Below are 20,575 nucleotides of genomic sequence, written 5' to 3'. Positions count from 1 at the left end.
AAAAGAGTGATGTTGGAACTATTGTAGAGAAGAGGGAGGGTGGAAGAACAGAGGTGAAAGTGAGGAATTAGAATAGAATTTGTAAATAATACACTGATTACGACATACTGATTTACTGGGAAAGCAGTTATTATCTCGGAGAGAGATGAACATAAATGACTCCCGGGTTGACTCCAGAAAGAACCTCTCTGCAAAAATTCTTCCCGCCCTCCCTCATCACCCTCTAGAAATGTGACTACAGGTAGACGTTAGTGGCAGCTCACTCAGTGCGGTGTCAGCATTTTTTTTTAACAGTCACACTCGCACCTTGTTGGCAACATCTCTGCCAAATACTTTTCTCTGTGAAAGAACCTACACCTGATGAGAGTATGAAATAAAAACATCTCCCTGACCCCGGAGAAAAATAAAGGCAGGGAGAAAGAAAAGACAGTAGATGGAGCAAGAGGAAAAATATCCACGGCAATTAGCTCTGAATACCCATGTTCATTATTTCAAGTGTGCTTCTCGTGCTCCCTGGGTACACTGAGGGCCCGTCTCACTCTTTCTCCCTGCATGATTCTAATGTTTGCTTTGCAGCATGATCAGCAGAGGGCTAGAAAGACCAGTCCTTACTTAGTGGAAATCTGCTCTTAACTTAGAGATGTTCTATTGTAAAAAATAAAATAAAAAGAAACGTGACATAACAGTAAAATAAAGTGAATACTTTTGTTATCAAGTTTCTTCGATTCATCTCTCTCTACAACCAAACAATTTGGTGTAGGAATAAAATGTCAAACTTTAGAGGTGCCCTCTGAGCAATGTACCTTCCCTTGAGGCCAGCAATACAAGTATAGCCTATACAGTATGGCCTTGCATGAGTAGTTTATATGTAGACTGTATTTAATAACCTTTAGGATTGTTTATTCACGATGGAAACTAAAACTTTTATTTTTCCCAATTCTATTCCCCCAGCTGAGAGAAACGGACGCCAACCTGGGCAAGAGTTCTCGCATCCTCACCGGCATGCTGAGAAGGTAAGAGGCAGGTACGGACCTTGTTTCTGCACCTTAAAGTGATCCATCTTTCCATTTAGGATGAGTACCAACCATTGTTGTTGCTCTTGACCGCACATTGCGCCGCTACTGTGGAGAACACAGGTACATGTCAATACACAACGGACATAAATAAATAAATGAAGGAATACAGTACAATTATATTCAGTATAAAATAAATATGCTGATAATGCCATTTATGACAAGTAGTCACTGGTTCAATTGTGACCAGTTGGTTTTATCCACATTGGTGGCATTTTATTTGGATGAAATGTATACAAAAAAAACTACTCAACAAGGAACAACTGCACTTTATGCAATACTTCTGAAGTATAACTCTTATTGTAAGGTTTTCGTTATCTTTAAATTTGGTTTATAAAATGATTGTTATTACTTTTATGTTCTAATTGTATGACAATTAATGTATGTTTGAATGACACAAACAAACTGTGTGAAAGATGTTCTGTTACATGCGCTGGTACTGGTGTCTGGGTAAACTGAGAACAGAGTAGCAGCCAGCAGAAAAAAGACAAGAAAAGACAAGTGTGCGCACTGTACACGTCTCCATTATTTCCTTCTCTTTGCCTTTGTTTTTCACACTTACCACCCATATTCAACTCGCAGCCTTTGTCTCTCCACGCACATGCAGCCCGAACAATCACACAAACACTAGCATTCACACGCAAATATTTCAATAGTCCTGGCATTATCTTATGCAGCCACCACATCACACACTCACACATCCACACAGTCTCACACACGCAGACGCACACACACACACACACTAACACCGTAATGTCTTGTCACATCTCCATTTTATAAAGTGCCTGTGTGCCTACCTCTGAACCGTGACGCCACGGTTTTGTTTCTCGCTCTCTCTTTCTTGTTTTTTTTCTTCCTCCCTGTCGCCCACTGTGGATTTTGATTAAGAGTAATATGTAAATGACACCGACTAAATGTAAAATCCTGGGGCCAGGAAGGAAGTGCCAATTGAAATAGATGCTTCAGTGCCCGTAGACAATTTGGAGGGCGGCTCACAGGGCGGCCGGCAGTTACCAGAGAGGGGAGGCCTGAGAAGGGCTGTGACGCCGACTGTAACCAATATTTCTGCATATGTCTCCATTTTGTCAAGTCTGATTATGGGAAGAGGAGGAGGATCGCGGGGGGGGGGGGGGGGGGTCAGCTCGCCTGGCATGTCACCCAAAGCTGTCCAGAAATCATTCATCATTCCCTCCTCCTTCCTCCCTTTATTCCCCTCCACCCCCCTCTGCCGCCGCTGAAGTAAATAACACACTTATTTCAATATTATCATATTAATGTTAAAGTTCAGCTGTCACCTAATGGGAAGACTTAATCAGACGTAGCATTTTAAGAAGCATGCTGCCCCCCCCCCCTCCTAGTCTCCAGCCTCCTCTGTTGACGTGCCTCTCCTCCTCTGGTTAGCGCCCCGCTCAAATCAGGATTTATGAGGGCCTTCCAAAGAGGGGCCCGGCTGCGAGCCCCTTCGACTGCCGCCCGCCTTTCTGCTTGATGGGAGCAGCACAACATACACCCCCTGTCATTCTTTAACAAAAGTCATTTTTTCCCTTTTCATTTCTTCGCTGTTTGAATAAAAGAGAGTGTGTTTTGTTGTAAGGTTGTGGGCTGGAAACGTCAAATCTGAAGTCATTTATAACCAGAGATAGAGAAGTGAGAGCGAAAAGTAAGTTCAGGCTGGTTCAATGATATCACACCCCCCACCCCCTTTTAGGCAATTTGTCCTCATTTCCCCATTCAATCCATTATTTGCTCCCCCGGTTTTTCTGCCTTTTGATTAATTGTATATTTGTTTTTGTTGTCAAAGCAATATTAGTTTCTTTACACTGTGGTTCGGGTTGGGGGGTTGGTTGCTTTGTCATTCTCCACTTGTGAGTCTCAGTTATAGAAGTAGTGTATTGCTTTGCGTAGGTCTACCAGGAGTATGTAAAGGACTCTTACTTATAGTTGGGTATAAATGTTGTAAACCAAAGAACACACACACAAAAAAAAAAGTGTTTAAATAACTTGTTAGGTGTTCCTTTTTGTTCTAATGGAGCAATTAGCTACATTTAAATCCCCAAATCATATGTTTCTGCAAGCAACAAGGTTTAGACAATTGTTTTGCATCGATAACACAGAGAGATATAGCTTTGTTTTGCCACTAAACTGTGATAGTGATCGTGTAAATAAATAACCGCACAGTTCTTTTTAAAATGATGAACAGTAAACACGTTGGCCTTGGTCCATAGTCAGACAAATAGGCTTCAGTGTGCGGTAAGAAGAAGGAGGGAACAGTCGTTATCAAAAGGATACATGGTGTGCTTCTTCATTGTTGGTGTAGCTTCTCTCACACCTCCTTTTCTTTGTGGTCTGGGGGTTTCACCCCAGCTGGGAAACAATTAGACACTCATTAAGCTAGCTGTCAGGGTTCAAGAAAGCTAATTAACTTAAAGACTCTCTTCGTATCACCTATTTGTAAGAAACAGTCAGAAACACAGACATCTCAAATAGCTGTTGCTTTGTTTGAAAATGAATCTTAACAAATTTGGCTCTGTGAAAATCATCACAGCCCATGAGGGTAATTAGTATAAAACACTGTGTCGGTGCTGTTGATTGGCTGGGTCCTGGTTGATAACTGTTTCGTAAAAAAACAGTATCCTCTTTCTCACGTCAACGGTCCTCATTTACTTAGTGGATCTCAGTGGTCTAGTGGTGGGTATCCGCTCTTAGTTCATTTTAAATTCAATATTCTGAAATCCTATGGGTTTTAATTATACCGTGACAGGCACAGTGATCCCAATGAGGCGGAAAAGGAATCCTGATATCATATTAATATCTATGATCATCAAATAAACTATTATCATTTCCTTTGGTTCCTGTTTAGCACCAACACCAGTCCCTTTGTATCACAGAGAAAATATTTTGGCTACAGCTGGCATCTGGGTTTTTTAAAACCACTTTTACTGGCTGCATTCCTTTTTAGTGACACGCAATGTAAAATATTAACTCCACCTTAATCCCGGCAGGAGGCGCTCGTTAATATCTCATCAATATAACTTATCAGAGGAAGAACATCCTAGTCAGTTCGTGGTGTCTCAAGATATTAACACGAGTTGCCATTAAGCGCTATGACAGTGAAGAAATGATTGATTTATTGGGGTCTGAATTGTAAAATCACACCGCTGGCTTTGATGTGTTTTTTAAACTTTGTGTATTGGATTTTTCTTTCAATTAATGGGTGTTCATTACCCACCAATTTGGCTATTTCTGAAAGAATTAAAGGTTTGGTGCAGCCTGCATTGAGAAGGGTTACAGCTCACAGTATGGATCACCATCTCTGATTAGAAAAGCCACAGACCTTTTGACAAGTCGTCTGTTTTTTTTACCTGACACTATGGCTTCTCGTAAATACAAAACGGCCCTGTGTCCTTAGCCTGAGCCTTCCTGCCACTACCCTGAACATCTCAAGCATCTAACCCACCACGGGGAGCTCAGTTGGGAGCGGGATGCAGCTCCAGACCCAGTTAGGACCACTGGGGCTCCATGCAGCCTCATGGAGGGAGGGGGCACAGTGAAGGGCAATGAGGCTGGGAGGACGAAGAGGGGGGAGGATGTATATTTTGAAGCAGAGGGGTTGTCTGCTCTCGCTGGCAGCTGATCCCACATGCAGGTGGTCGACTCAGTCGCCAGGCAGATCAAAAAGTCAAAGCCCCGGGTGGACCTCCCTTTGAAATGGGAATGGGGCCTAGATATCAGACAGAAAACATAAGCAAGCTCCCAGCCACAGAACAGCTCCATATTCATGGCTGGGACTGGCAGTAGCGACGGGCAGGCAAGATGGACACAGCCTCAGCCTTCAGAAGAGGATTCATGCACACTCTGGACACTGATTAAGAGATCAGCCCATGAGCCGCCATGAGGATGAGGCAGTCGCTCACAGGCTGAGGCAGTCGCACTGTTACCAAGACACTAACTTCCTTTTCTTTAAACCTGTCTTTACATGCTGTCTTATTATGCGACCCAGTTCCTTTTTCATATTTGACAACTGTGGGTGCATGTGGCTAGTTCAGTGAAAATATATTTTGAATTCTGTCTGAAACATTGACTTTATTGTGTATTATGTCAACAAATGTCACATAACTGTATTAGATTAATGTAAAGCTAAAGTATTAAGTTGAACCTAATACGTTTTATCTAAACCTAATATTATTGCTTTCAACTGATCAACTTTTTTTACATAATGCATTCAGTTCAAGTCAACGTTTCAGTTTTTTCAGTGTACTGCTGATTGATTCATTAAATTGAACACAAACCTTTTCATACAGTAAAACTAAAGAAAAATATGTACAATTCACTCTTGCCTATAGAAAAATCTAAAGTTTCGTCCCTGCGTGATTCACATGAAAATGTACATATTTTGTATCTTCGTTGCTTGGCCCACAGACGCACATGCTATCAAAGTCATGAGCCACTGGACCAAAGTGCATGGCCCAAAAAAAAAAAACATCTGGAGAGGGCGCACTTATGATTCCCTAAGATCTGTAAGTTTTGCCTTTATCCTGTATTATTGGCAAATAAGTACTCTCTCTATCCGTCTGTTTGGAATATTAATTACTGGGATATGTAGGTCACATTATTAATGGAATTCAACCCTACCAGTGAGCTGTGGTGTGATCGGAGTCTTGGGGCCCTCTTGAAGTCGTGTTATGAAGTTGAACAAAAAGATAAGATTTATTTTAATTGAGGCTGAAACATGGTTCAGATTGCAGATCAGATGTTTTCTCCTTTGCTTTTTCTTGTTTGTTTTTTTAAAATGTTGTCTTTTGTGTTACTCTCTTTTAGTGTGAAAAAAGCAAAGGAAAGCACATCAGATGTGAGGTCATGAGTCAGCCCAATGTAGTCGTTTCAGCCTTTCTGGCACTTTCCTCCACCATTATACCGACCATCACGTGCATTTACGATCATAAACGGTCAGTTTTATCGGAACATTTGACTATACTTGATGTCTATCACAGGTTTGCCCTATTTTAAATTCTATCTTACTTTTGTATTACATCTGAACTCATCACAGTAGCCATAGCGGAGCCTCGTGTTTTCTGTCCCGAGAGTGGCAGATCACTCCCAGTGGATCTCACTCTCTCTGATCTCCTCTCCATGTTGCTGCCACGATAATTCCATGTACTACATTTAAACACATTGCCTTTGCTTTGCAATTTGTTCAGCCTGGCATCATTACCACCCTGCTCAACCCCCTGCCCCCCACCCCCACATTGCAGCATCCCTCTGGGTCAATCCTATCCCTGGCCTTTTCTGCCACCTCCAGGGAAGCATTCTGTCCCTTTTAATGTCCAGTCTGTTTTTATTCTGGCAAAGCAGCAAAGTGACAAAACATGAATCATATCTGCCCTCTCCGCAACCCCTAGCTCAACTTTAAACATTTGAAGATGAGCGCAGCTGTTGTGCATGCACATGTTTAATGGATTGAGGAAAGCATGTTAGCCTGTAAAGGTATTTTGGGTTGATAGTTTAGACTGTTGACAGACAGACAAGGGAAATTGGAAGACATTGCTGGTCTTTAGGCCAATTTACTTTAGCAAGGAGACACGAATATATTATATATATATATATATATAAGGCAAATGTATACTTCCACATCAGAAAGACTGTGATGGTCCCGATGACAGGACTCATCTCTTCCTTTGAAGATCAGATGACTGAATGAGATATAAGATACAAAACCATCAAAATAACTATAAAACAATTTTGATATAAAAAACACTTTTATTTTTATCAAGTTATATTACTAAAATAACTTGATCAAAATAAAAGTATTTTTGAATATCAGGCTTTTGAGTGTCTCGTTTGTAGATAGGAGATACCTGTGTGTGTGTGTGTGTGTGTGTGTGTGTGTGTGTGTGTGTGTGTGTGTGTGTGTGTGTGTGTGTGTGTGTGTGTGTGTGTGTGTGTGTGTGTGTGTGTGTGTGTGTGTGTGTGTGTGTGTGTGTGTGTGTGTGTGTGTGTGTGTGTGTGTGTGTGTGTGTGTGTGTGTGTGTGTGTGGGCGCGCTGCTGCTGCTGCTGGGACAATGACAGGGTGCGCCTCAGCCTCATTACTCGCTGCTCCTGAGCCAAGCAAGCACCACTGCCACCCCTCTCGCTCTCGCTCTCCTCCTGCTTTATCTCTGTCTTTTCCTCTCTTCCTCCACCTCGCCCATTAGAGAGTGCTGATGGGACATTTTCTGCAGAAAGGAAAAGATACACACACACACAAGCCAAGGCTGTAGAAGAAGGGGTTGTTGACAAGGGCAAAGACGTGTTGTTGTTTTATATAAGGGATGCATTTGTCTGTTGAGGATTGACTCTCTTAACTGGCTGCCAAAGCCCCCTTATTCTCCCCTACATATCTCCCTTTCCCTATTATCTAGTCCATAGCGAACTTCTGTTTTTTTTTAATAGATAAATCTCAATCATTCCAAGATTGGTCCTGAAAAAATTCTTAACATTTTGTTAAAACCAAAACATGTCAGAGTTTGAGACAGAGGGCTAGCGTCAATTCATTCATTCATTTTAATGTAGATGGCATTCACAATCAAAGCAGAACAAAAAGAAGTTCTGACATATCGTGGTGACAACTGCTTTATCAGCACAATAACCTAAATATCACCTAGTCCCTTAACTAGGTATCAAGGCCAAACTTTAAAATTCCATCCAAAAACTCTCACAGTACCATCCCTTCTCCAAATGCTCGAGGGTCAGCCATCCATGACATTGAGGTGATCCTTCGTTCAACCTCGCTCAAACCGTCCTGGTTGATAGAGCTTCTTCCCCCCCCCCCCTCCTTTAACCCTGACAGACTGTCGTTCTGACGAGATGACTGGAGATCAGTGGCGCTCTCATCCCTTGAAGTGGCTCCAGGTGTCACTCCAAGGGTACCCGCCCTGTTTGATCTGCCGTCGAGCGCCTGTCGGGCCACGGCACCCTCTGATTTCCCGGTCAGAGGGGAAAGAGGCTCTCCTGTCCAAAAGTTCCACCGCTACTTTTGAGTGACAGCAAGGCAGACTGATTGGCGGCTGTAGAGCAAACTGCAGCCATAACCACCGTTTTGGGGACTGTTTCCTGTAGTCATCATTTCCACAATCCCCTTTAGGAACTACGGGGAAGCCTCTCACACACCACCTCGTGGGAGCATTTTAAAGATGTGATCTTGATTTGATATGCTAGGCCCTAGCAATCCACACAACAAAAGAAGGAAACAAATCAGATGAAACAATACTATTTTCACTGATCAATCTGTGGGCCTTGTCTTAAGAAGAACAAAAAGACATCCTCTGCAACATCTTCAGATGCTGTCCAAAGGAGGTCCCTGTCTTCACTGAGGAGCTGCACAAACAAAAAAGGACAGATGAAACAAAATGGAGGAGTACAGGTATATAGCTTTTCAGAAAACATAGATGCCTGCATCCTTCCTCCCTTTCATTTGATTATATCCGTTACGTTTTTTTCCCCCCACCTACTGTGAGCTTCTTTAGAAATTACAGGTGAGATCTCAGTCTGTGGCAGGGCCTGCCTTACGTCTAGAGGAAGCAGGGGTAGGGGGGGAGGAAAGGGGGAGGAAAGACTGAGAAAGAGAGGAAAAAAAAATATCATGCTTTGCAGTACTGCTGTGTTGTTTGTGGCACTCTTCCCTTTGTGTGTCTGGCGATAACTTATTCAGCACAGGGCCATTCATCCAGGGGTTGAGCGCGGGCGTCCGTCAAGACGGAAAATAATGAGGCGACAGCAGCGCAGAGGATAGCTTTCTCCCTCTGCCTAGGTCGCCCCCTCCTACTCCTCCTCCCCTTCTCCATCTCCTCCTCCTTGCCTCCCATTATCAGCCGATTTAAATAGATAATAGGGGGCCTTCTTCAGGACATTTTGAAGCAATTAGAACCTATCACATTGTCTCTTATTTGACTGTTGTTCCCTCCCAGCAAGCCATTGTGCATACTTCTGGGCATACTATGCAACAGCTGCCTGGAATATTGTGGAATGCAACCGCATCACTGGATGCCAGTATTTGTGTCAAGGAGAAAAATGGCTGTTTTGTTTCCTATATCTTTGCAATAGACTCATGTACCCATATGCGCATGTCGGGCACTATTCCATCTTGATCCATGCCAGGACATGGGACCCCTGTGCCATGATTAGTTGCTCTCTGGCTCTATTGCTTGCCAAGATACAGTGGCTTCTGCCCAAACACTTGCACTGTACATACCTTCCTTGCACTTTCAGTCCACTCTCAATCATTTATTTATGTCACCATATTTGTCTCTTACCAGTCCGTTCAGTCAGATATATCATATAGTGACTGTAACAGGGGACAGAAAAAACCTACTATATATTTTTTTAAATAATTGAAGCTGATAACTTCATGTGAAATCATGTCAAATGGGGTGTCAGATTGCTACTGTGTTAAGTTTTCTACCAAACCGAAATATGTTTTTTCAAAACAGCCGCAACAAAATAAGTCAGCTGTCTTAAGTTGTGTTTGCATCAGGACGGATGGTTAAGTATAGATGTTGCTGTTATTGTTGTTGCCCCTTAGATCTCTCTTTGGCAGGGTGCAAGAGCTTGAAATATTTACAAATGCTGAATTTGTCTTGCTTTCTTTTTAAATATTTTCTTCTAACCCATCAATCATTTTTATCCGTCTGTGTATATCTGTATCTCATTCTAACGGACCCCGAGGATGGTGCAATGAAACAAAGGCAGAACATTGTTGCCATGTAGTTGATGGCATAAAAGATCCCCTTTATCACAACAGGCAAAACAATATATAAAGTGGACCACTTTTTTTTTTCAAGGAATGGAAAAGCGTGCAAGGCAAAACAGTAGTAGGCATCAGGATTCAGCTCTTGTCAAAAATACTTAACAATATTGGTATCTTTTATAAGCTAAAAGCCTGACCTTGAGTTTGTTTTATTATTAAAAAAAAGTTAAGGCCAAGGGACAGACCCCATTACTCATGCTTACTTTAATTTGGTGGTACTTGCTGTGGATGGAAATCCAATGGTGTATAAAACACAATGGTCATAACAATTATTTTTGAAAACAGGGCTTTATAAATATATATATATATGTATGTGACTATGTGTGGTTACGCCCAATACAATCTTAAAACACATTTTAATTTACAGAAATAATTATTGTCAATGTTATTTGAATTTGTATATTGTAATATTAAAACGTGTAGAATCAATCGTTTTAGACTAAATACATATAACAAAGGAACAAATTTCTCTTTTGTTCTTGGGTCATCTAGTTATTATATTTCACTTAAATACTTTTCATTTAAAATGTGTTTATAATGAAAACTCCATCTCATCTTTTAAAGCTTTGTATGATTATATCAAATATCCATCCAAATTAGTACAATACCCTTTAATCTGTATTATTATTTTTGCAGTGTTTTGTCAGAAAATAATAAATAATACTAGAGATGGATTCTTGCTCTTGCTTTGGAAATGTAAAAGGTTCAATAACATCAGTTTTGCAACCGAAGTAAATCACCTCAAACTCTTTTCGGGTATTGTTGACCCAATTCATCTTGGTCATTGAGCCTTTAGAAAGTGACTGAGGTTCATACAAAGAGGCCATCATTTTAAACTGCCGAGGCAGCAGCCTATAGACTGAATGTCTGCCTCGAAATGCTTTTAGTCCAAGGCCTTAGTTTTAAATTGAACTAGCTTAGATTTAGTGAAAATGTATGTAGCTGCTGTTTATTATCCATATGCTCACTTAAGCACATCCTCAAACTAAATGCATTTCATTCCTGCTGGCTGATACCGTCATCATCTAAGATCAATTAAGGTTTGGGTTTTTGGAACTTGTACCATGTGTTGCCGCATTGTGTGTTTTAGACGAATACGTGGTCACTAAACTCCACTCAAACACTTTTTCTCAAAATTAATTTTAGACACATTTATTTGTTTCTACATGTCCCTCCATATTTGCCTTTGTTCCACAAGTGAAATCCATTGAAAGCATGGTTGGACATCAAATCGTAGCTTTCCTTCCTCTCACTGATTCATATTTTTAGTGATGTAGAAAATACTTCTTTCATGATAGCTGCCCTAAACGATCATCTTTTGTAGCCAAATTCGTAAGGACAAAGCAGAGTTATGCCACAAAAGCATGTAGAACCTTAATCAGTGAAGAAAACCCCATTGAGGTCAAATGCCCATAGAGTCCGTTTTAAGCACAGGGACCATAGGAAGTTTTCTAAATGTTGTATAATTAGATGGTATGCAGTTAATGCTAAGGGACTGTTTGGTAGGCGCTGTCTTACTTTTTCACTCATATGTCTTAAACGTGTCAGTCTTGACTTTAAAGTTATTCTTCTTTTTGCTTTAAAAGTGATGACAATTATAATCAATATTATTTAAAGAGGTAAAAAGACAAATAAACCTTGATATGCTGATTATTTAGCTTAGATCCAAAAAAGGAATTCTCTCATGGCATACCCTGGCTGAGAAATTTGAGTCAAGTGCAGAACACGTTCAAGCCCTTGGCCTTGCTTGGGTTTTGGGGAGTGAACCAGCAATGCATGGCTGGTAATGACAGGTTCCATGTTGCCCGTGGCTTGTGGCCCAATGCACTGTTTGTTTGGAGAGTGGTGCTCGGCCGTGAAGTGCTGGCCCAGCTGGCAGCAGTTCCGTTGCCCCTTTGGCCCGATGGCTGGGTCTTGTTTGGCCCGCTCCATCCAGTCAGACTGGCATCGTAAAGTCTGTGGAGGAAGAGGTGGTGAAAGGGGGCAGGGAGGGGGGGTCTGACACAGGAGAGGAGCTGTTGGCTGAGCACCCGGGTGCTAGGCCAGGCCTGCTGCCAACTAGAGGGAAGACTTCCTCGCTCACACCACGTCTCTGTGGCGACAGGGATCTTAGTTTGCACCTCAAGGGTCAACAACATCCCATCGCGATTCATCTCAACTTGAACAACCTTGCTCACAGAACAGCACTGAAAACAAATATTGCAAATATATATTTTGATTTCTTCCCCTGTAGTGCAATGTAACGCAAATACCGTTTTTTCTCACACGCATGCATACACTTTGCCTCCTCCGTCAAAAAAGTCCAGTTGGCCATATTGTATCTGTCAATGTTCTTAAAGGGATGTGTGAAAATGAAAAATGCTGACCTATCTAGACATTCCCTTCCCTGTTTCGATTGTTACTTTCAGGATTAGGTACTATGCTACTGGCACCAGAAAAAACAGCTAATCACAGTCTTTAAACACTAACTAAATAGATAATCAAAATAAGCACATTGTCATGAAAAAAGTCTAGTGATAATTAATTTTGGTAATTTTATATGCAAAACAATTGTTTTGAGTAAAACAGGATTCTCTTTCAAATCACCTAGTTAGAAAATAATGTACAAAATACAGATTATTTGACCCATATCTGAACCAGGTAACTACTACGTTAACCCTTACATAAATATCCAATTCTCTCTGAACCATTTCGTTAAGCCCTCAAAACTGTTCCCTCAACATTTAGAGCATATTTGTTTATTTTCTGACAGTTTTCTGGGTCCCATGGACATCCTGTCCGCCACCGTGTAAACTTTAAACCCCAACCCATATTCTGATGGCGCCAGGGCTAACATTGCTTCAGTGTTAAAGGAAAGCTGTGAGGACACTGATGTCTTGGCCTAGCACCCTAGTGTCACTTTCTCAGCCTGTTTGTGGAGCCCGCCAATCTCCTCGTTCTCCTCAGCTGACCTGAATGGATCACTGAGTATCACTAACATGTGAGGAGCCCGATATCCCAGCCAACAACAAATGTTTTCCTAACGTTACCATTGCCTTACAATTGTACACAGCCTTCGTCTTCTGACCTGGCTCACACTAACTGTTGGTTAGTTGTTTGGCCGGACTCCTCAGGTCAAGACTCTTCTTTATTTAACATGACGTCGATGCACACCCTTCCCATCTCAAGTTTCCCTGTGGTATGGCATTTCAGAAAAGACTTGACATAAACCATTTCTAAACACTGGTTTCATTTAACCAATCTTTAATTACATCGTTTGGTAGAGGCCGAGGTACAGAGTTGAAGCAAAGCACCATGTTAGCAAAGCGTATAATAGTGAGGGATACCACAACCAGAGGACATTGGGTTGAGAAGAGGAAAAGATATCGTACACAAAAATGCTGAAAAAGGCTTAAGGTATTACGGGTTCACAGACTTTTAAACCATTCAGATACATTTGGTATGGCATAAAATATGTCTTGGTGGACATTTAGCACTTTTGAACTATTTGATTTTGTGATGGAACTTTTGGTTTGTGATGACGTGTAAAGTTATCAATTAAAACATGGTTGTTGTTTTTAGAATAGCCGTTTATGGATTTGGTATTACTTATTAATATAAACCTAGAAATACATTTAACATAACTGTCAAGACAGTTGCTGTTCCATGACCTTTAAATGAACCTCAACACACAAAGACAAGAGTCCATTTTCCCTATTCGGGCATTAATCGTCATACAGTATACAATGCAGGATTTGCTGATACCAGTATATACAGTGTCGTTGCTAAATTAATTGGTGTAGTTATTTTGTGCTTGTCTTTAATTTATTTTTCTACTGCTACTGTACCTCATTGCTCGACATATTTCAGCTTTGTGCCAAAAGGCCAGCCATGGTCAGTCAATTAATTGTAGGTATACAAACCATTGGGTTGCATTCCAGTTGCACAGTAGTTTCAGTGTATTATGGTGCCATGAAGAGTATCATTGTAGCACAGAGTGATGGTTAAGCCTTCCTCCAGCTCTGTGACAAAGGCGGCTGTGAGGTCGAGCCCAAGGCCAGGACTATCAGAGCATCAGTCCAGCAGAGAAAGAGCACAACAACAAGCCCTGTCAAATAATGGTGTCAACACTGGGGTTGTTTAGCATCATTTGTGCAAGGAATGTCCCTGGTTTAATGGTGACATGTCGCTGTCTATTGACTCAATGGGTCAAATGTTACCCTGTTGTCTATTCCGTTCCTCTGTCTGAGTGTTTTCCGCTGTGGAATGTAATGTAAGCTATACTTCGATTTGAAATATTTCCATTTACTCAAACTTTGAAAGTTCAGTGAGGTCAGTTGTAAAGGATAGTTGGCCTAAAGACATAGATGTGGGAGTTACATCATAAATCCTGTTCGACTGAAGCTTTTCTTGCCTTCCACTGAGACCTTTATTGTACAGGATTGATCCCAGAGTTGTTTTCTCCTTGTTTATAAAGTTTGGTTGCGGCTCAGTCATCAATATTTAGAAATAGGCATAATAACAAGACTGGCATTGAGAGTTTTGAAATGAATTGTCCCTGAGCTGAAATTACAAATGGACCCTTCAATTTTACTTTGTGATCTTCAGCTGTGAAATCATCACTTTTTTCGCAAACAGTTTTAAGCGAAAAGATCTAGATTGAAATAAACGAGAGTAGAGTTTTCAGTGGGTAAGTTTGGCCATGCTGTTATGAAGGAGTCTTTCCGGATTGCTAGTTGCGTCCTGAACTGTCAAAATGTCCGTTATTATTGAGCACCCTCTGCCATGCTTTACCCTCTGAGTTTCAGCACTTCCTTTACCTGACTGTGTGGATGAAATGATTTATTTTCTCCCTTCTTCTTCTCTAGTCAGAATATTGCTTCCCCCCACCATGCCACCACCTCCTCCCTCTCTTCTAACGGTAAACGTTAAGATCCAGGAGTGGATCAATGGCTGTTATCCTTTGATGTGCTAGGACGCATTACGAGCGGTGAGTTCTAATTGGAGCAGAGAGCTGAGGATCAATGTTGGCTGTAATTGCCTGACACAGGGATGGGTGTGAGACTTTATTATCATTAATATTTAGACATGATGTGGGAGGAACCAGCCGAGGCTAAATGTACAACGGCGGTGCGAGCCTTTGATCTCGGGAGATAAGCAGATCGATTGGGGGGTTGGTGGGGGGTGGCTGAAGGAAAAGAGGTCGTGGAAGTGCAGCAAGCTGGATGGACGAATTAGCGAGGCCCGGGCCCTGGATTTTATCGGATTTCTCGAGGAAGTTTCCCTTCGGCTCAGAAAAGGTCACCCTAGGCCTCAGTCCTCCCAATAGCTAAAATAACAGCCCGGTATCTGGTCAGCGTCAAGGGAGGAAAGAGGGCAAGTAGGTTTAATTTCAAGTTAGGTCACAAATTGGAGACAACCATTATGTTACAGAATGGACACCATTGTGAATTAATGAATTCAGAAGTTACTGAAAGAGCAAAGAAAATTCCATAATAGCATGGCCTTGTTTAGGCGTTTTTATAACCTCACATTGTTTAGTTTTCTCCATGAATCGTACTACTTTAGGGTATTTAGATGAAGCGGTGAGAAGGAGTGATAACGAGATATTTAGGGTTTGTCTCTTTGACAGAGTCCATTGTTTGGCATAGGTAACAGCATATGGCGGTGGAGGAGGCCCTACGGGGTAAGAGGCTGCTTCCTTAGTGTCAGCAAACACGACATGATGTTACCTAATCTTATGGGTAAAGACTGCCTGATGGAACACTCCCTGTCATCATGACCAAAGGTTGCAGGGACTATCCCCTGACTGTGTCCGTGAAAGCTAAGGGCTTTCTGAAACTGTGAGGCTATGAAGTGAATGCTCATTTATGTCTCATGGTTCCCCAGGGACTGACACCTTAATCATTGTACTTAGCTCGACAAAGACGGGTAACAGGTCGCACAATAACAGGGGTATTAGTTTTCATGGCATTGACCTGCTGCATGATGTTGGACAGAATGATTAACCGGGCAGAATCCAGGTCAACTGGGATAATGATCCTGAAAGTGATTAGGTGATGTGTTGTAAAATGATTTATGACACATTTACCATAAAGTCCACCAATACATTAAACCCACATCTTTTTCTGTTTTATACAAGAAATGTCTCTCAAAGTGCTTTATAGTGACAGAGACAATTACACGTGAATACAAAACATAGGGGGGGAAATAATAGCCCCTCTTTGTTCACACATGTATGTCATACTACATTAAAACATGTCCCACTGCAGTTTGAACAGTGTATACATCACATTTTGGGTTAGATTATATTAAAATAGTACACTGTTTATTTGTATTCCCATTAGTTATTTCTTTGTCAAATGGGGTGAATATTAAAAATACACTTTCTAATTATTCAGTTATGTTGTTTTACATACTATGTGAATTGTGAATAGTTATTTTGGAGAGTTGCACTATTGATGAAAAAATCCTCAAATGAAATGTAGATTATCACACAAGCAACAGCTGATTATATAACCTTGGTTGTAAAATTAAGTAGCTGACTGTTATGTTCTCTTCTATACATTCTCACATTACTGCTTTCCTTATTGTGAACAAATACATGCTTACAGTTGTTGAACCTTTGTGAACGGTATTGAGGATAGGTTTGCTTTGTCTTCACATTCATCGCTTTCCATTCATGTGTACATCCCTAGCAGTACATCGTGCAGAGGCTAGTACCATTGTGGGAAACCTCAAGGTTGCGCAACAAGTGACCCTTTGTGTAACATTTTCTATCACACCAGTTTCAGCAGTGTTAACACATATTTGTACCTTTTTGTGTTATGGAAATGTGTACAAAGCACACACTTTCTCTGAACCTATGTAGTATCTATTGACTGGTAAGTTTTCTCAATTATAACTTTAAATTATGCACGCATAAGAGCTGACATTTGCTATGTCAAGCTTTGCTTTTCATCAACAGTGAAAGCCAGTGTTCTTTGCTATGAATATCTAAGGCCATCGTTTGTGTTTTTAACGTCACAGCTCGTGTTTCAATGTGTCCATATTTTCAATGTTCTTGTTTAGCCTCTTGTAAGGGGGCTCGTCTTTTGACAGTTACGTTAAAAGTGTACTCAGCATGATCCGTACTTGGTAAGCTCGCTGGTTTGAGTGTATATCTAAACTGTGTTTTTGTGTGCCTGCCCGGATTTGTGTACACTTTCTACTTTGTGGCCATGTGTGCGTATATGTGAGTACCCCGAGTGCATGTGAATGAGAGTGTGAGATAAGAAGGAGATGAAGAGTTGTTCAGAGGAGCTTTCTCACTCAGAGGCGTCCCCATCTGTTCGCCTGGGCCTAATTGTTCCTGGGTGTGAAGACATAGAAAAAAGGGATGGAAGCAACTGTACTCGTCCCCTGTCCCAGAGTTATTTCTGTAACATTAAAAGAGCGCCACCAGCAAGCTCCAGATTATTGCCATGTAAATAATGGCACTTGGCTCGATTCCCTGCTAATGAATGTCATTACTTTTCCAAACGAGGATTAATTATCGACCGAGGACCCCTCTCTCCTCCCACAGGGAACATGTTGCAATTAGCTGCCAAAGATGGCTGTTAATATTTGTGTTTTTTAAATACGCATATATGTATGTAAGTGTGCATATGTTCCTGTGACATGGTGAATAACCTCCCAATTAACTGTCTGCTTAAATATTTGGCGTTAATGAGAGAGACCCAGGAGAAGAGAAAAGCAGCTTAATGTCCTTCACTCTATTGAATTGAAGGTTTTTGGTTGGTGTTGGACATTGTTGTTGTGCAACTACGGGGGGGAAAAAAAGAGTTGTGCTGCTTTGGAGCCAGCCTCCTGGTTGCAAAGTAAGGCCAGGAAAACAAACACAGGCCTCAAATTAGATTTCCAAAAACATTGCATTCCCTCTCATTTTACACACCACTGTGGCCTGCAGACAAGAATAGGATAACCCGTGAAATCTGCTCAGATTCACAATGGCACAGTAACTGGAACACTTGGCAAATAAGTGCCTCTCAGGTCTATCTGATCATACATCCTCTTTAGACAAGCATATCGAAAACTCTTAAATAATAAGGGTTGTTGGGAAATTGCCTAGCTATGTGGATTTTATATCATTAAGCACAGTCCAGCTATTCAAAACTTTTTCTCCTAACTCTCATTTCAAATCCACCTCTCATTTCAAATCCACCTCTCTCTCCTCGTTTTTTTTTCACCTCCGTTGAATTGCTTTTCCTTGCGTGGGCTCTGAGAGCTGATACACTTAACCCAAATGAAGGAGAAGATGGGGATAAGGGTTATTCCTGTTGACAGTGGCAACGTTTGAGGTGTGGACCCCCTCCGGAGAACCTGAGACTTTGATAGTGCTGCCGAGCTGAAGGGGTTAAATTCAAAAGAGCCCTGACTTCTAAAGATGAAATATGAAGAGATCCGTTCTGCCAGGTTTTAACTAACACGCCATTTTTAGTAAATGTGAGCCATTTCAGCTTGAGTCTAATTTTGTTGCTGGTTTTTTCTTTTTTTTACTTTCAAGTTGCCTTTGACCGGCTGACCAAGGAAAGTTGACTAATGATTGAAAGTGACAATAACGATGTTCGTTAAAGATCAAAATAATGATTTTTTTTTATATCGCGCCATGAGAATAATTCAAAGAAATGTCGAAGAAAACTCACAAAATGTATTCAGTGGATCACAAGAGGTCAAACAGAATTCTGTAATTCATTTTTCAGCTTTTTCTTCATCAAATAACATTCCCACATGCTCAGTTTACGTCAGCGGGAGTCCAGTCGAGGTGAGAGCCGCCACGCAAAAAGGGGGCTTGTGTGTCAGTCATGCCCACAGACAGAGACAGGGGTTATGATAATGGATAACTGTGAGAAAAGGCTTGGAGGGAGGAATAGGTGGCAGCTAGACACGTACTTTACCACGGGCTGCAGTCATCCTCCCTCCCCCTTTTTCCACCATATTTTATGGCTAGATTCTGTTACTGCTCCCTGGCTCACCTCGCAGTGTGAAATGAGCAAGTCTCGACTATCCTCCTTACCCCACCCCATGGCACACACACGTGAGCACAGCCAAGAATGGTGTTTCTGTTTGGGTCTAAACATGTGGAGGTTTATGATCTGCCGAGTGTGTCTTTACAATTCGTACAGTATGTAACAGAGGTTGAGGAAATGTTTGTGTGTGTACGTTCAAGTGTGTGTATATCGTAATCTTAAGAGAGATGAACTTCTTGTATACTAACGGCATTGCTTACATTAGGTAAAGGATTGTAGGCCCTCTTGTTTGCTCAGTGCACATTTACAATCTTTAATAATATTCCAACATCACCCTCCGATCCTTTTCTATTTTCTTTTAACTAGTTTCTCTGTCCCTTTTCTCACTTTCTTTCTGTCTTTCTCTCTGGGGGAAGGTGAGGGGGGGCATGCTCCAGGCTGCAGCAGGTTTAGCAGGTTCTGAGGAGTGCGAGAATAATTTTGGATCTGCTCTGTTTCATCATCTCCCGCTGTCAGAAGTTTGTTTCTGAAGCAGAAGCCTAAACACATGCTTCCTCGGATGATGTGTCACAAGTGGCACTTTGTTGAGCAGTTGAATTCGTCTCTGGCAGGTTTTACACGCTGGAAATGAACAGGGATTGTGCAGTGAGCAAGTAGTGATCTCTGTTTAGTGTAAACCAGGGCTTTGTCAGAACTTGTATTCTTGTTGTGTGGTGTTTGTCGTTTCAGTGTCTGATTCAAGTGGGGGAGTTCCCACAGTCTCACATGTACACACTATACCTGTAAAAGCCTTTTTTTGGTTTCAGGATATCCTACTGTATGAACTTTGCCCAATAAGCCTTTGCATATTTGCATTTTAGGTATGTATATATGGTACAGTTTGTTTTGTATATATTGTACATAACAAATTAATTTGGTCAATTACTTAAAAAACAATTACTTAATGCAGTGTCATTGCAATGTTGCCAAAATACAGGCACGAAAAAAGGTGAATCCAACATTAATATGTGGATGTTTATGGGTTTGCACAAAGATAAAAGTGAACTGTTCTACACTGTAGTGAATAAAAGTTAGAGTAAGTTATTTGATTTAACACAGCAGTCATTCAGTACTTGTTTTCATGCAGCTTTGCTTTGGAATAAGAACCCTTTTGACATAAAACTGTTTGTTACAAACTCAAACCCCTTGAAACTACCTGTGTAGTTCAAAGGAGAACGTTATCAGAACCTGTGGAAGTGGGTGTGAAGGAGTTGCAATGTTGTTTTTAAAGTGCCTGTGTGCATGAGGTTTAAGTGAATAAACAGATAAATAACCACCAGCCCTTGTAGAACGAGTCCCTCTGGCCAAGGGCCAAACAGGTAATTCCTCCGGCATAGTTTTTGGAAGGGCCACAGCAAGCCAAGCCTGCCTCAGCAGTCAGACTGTCTGCACATTTCTGCCACTGATGGCATACCAGGGGCGCCATTTTCCTCCCTGAGATAGACAAGCCGGAGGATCTGATTGGCCTTCCGCCAAAGCGCACTCACAAAGGCTCCTTTGACAGCAGGTCAGTCGGTTAACCAAGCAGTAGGCAGAGGAAGAGAGGGATAAGCCAGAAAGAAAACTCTTCTTCACCTCTTCACCCTTAAGCCGTATTAAAGGGTTCTTCACACTAAAATGGATTCACCCTCCTCAGTTTTCTAAAATGTAAAAACAATAGTTTCAATTCTTTGTTTTTGAGTTAGTATCTCAC

The 20,575-nt window shown here is 41.4% G+C and overlaps 1 long non-coding RNA gene across 1 annotated transcript in view; it reads left to right on the top strand.

Moving 5' to 3' along the window:
• The first annotated feature begins 950 nt into the window (after nt 1–950).
• The window catches only part of LOC307025593, a 34,313-nt gene continuing 14,688 nt past the window's right edge, over nt 951–20,575 (top strand). The window contains exon 1 of the long non-coding RNA XR_013804203.1: nt 951–1,013. This is a non-coding gene — a long non-coding RNA (uncharacterized lncRNA). The remainder of the gene's footprint in view (nt 1,014–20,575) is intronic.

The sequence above is a fragment of the Notothenia rossii genome (assembly GCF_949606895.1).
Source record: "Notothenia rossii genome assembly, chromosome: 11".
NCBI lineage: Eukaryota > Metazoa > Chordata > Actinopteri > Perciformes > Nototheniidae > Notothenia > Notothenia rossii.
The sequence above is the reverse complement of the archived record's forward strand: the minus strand, read 5'-3'. Positions and strand labels throughout refer to the sequence as shown.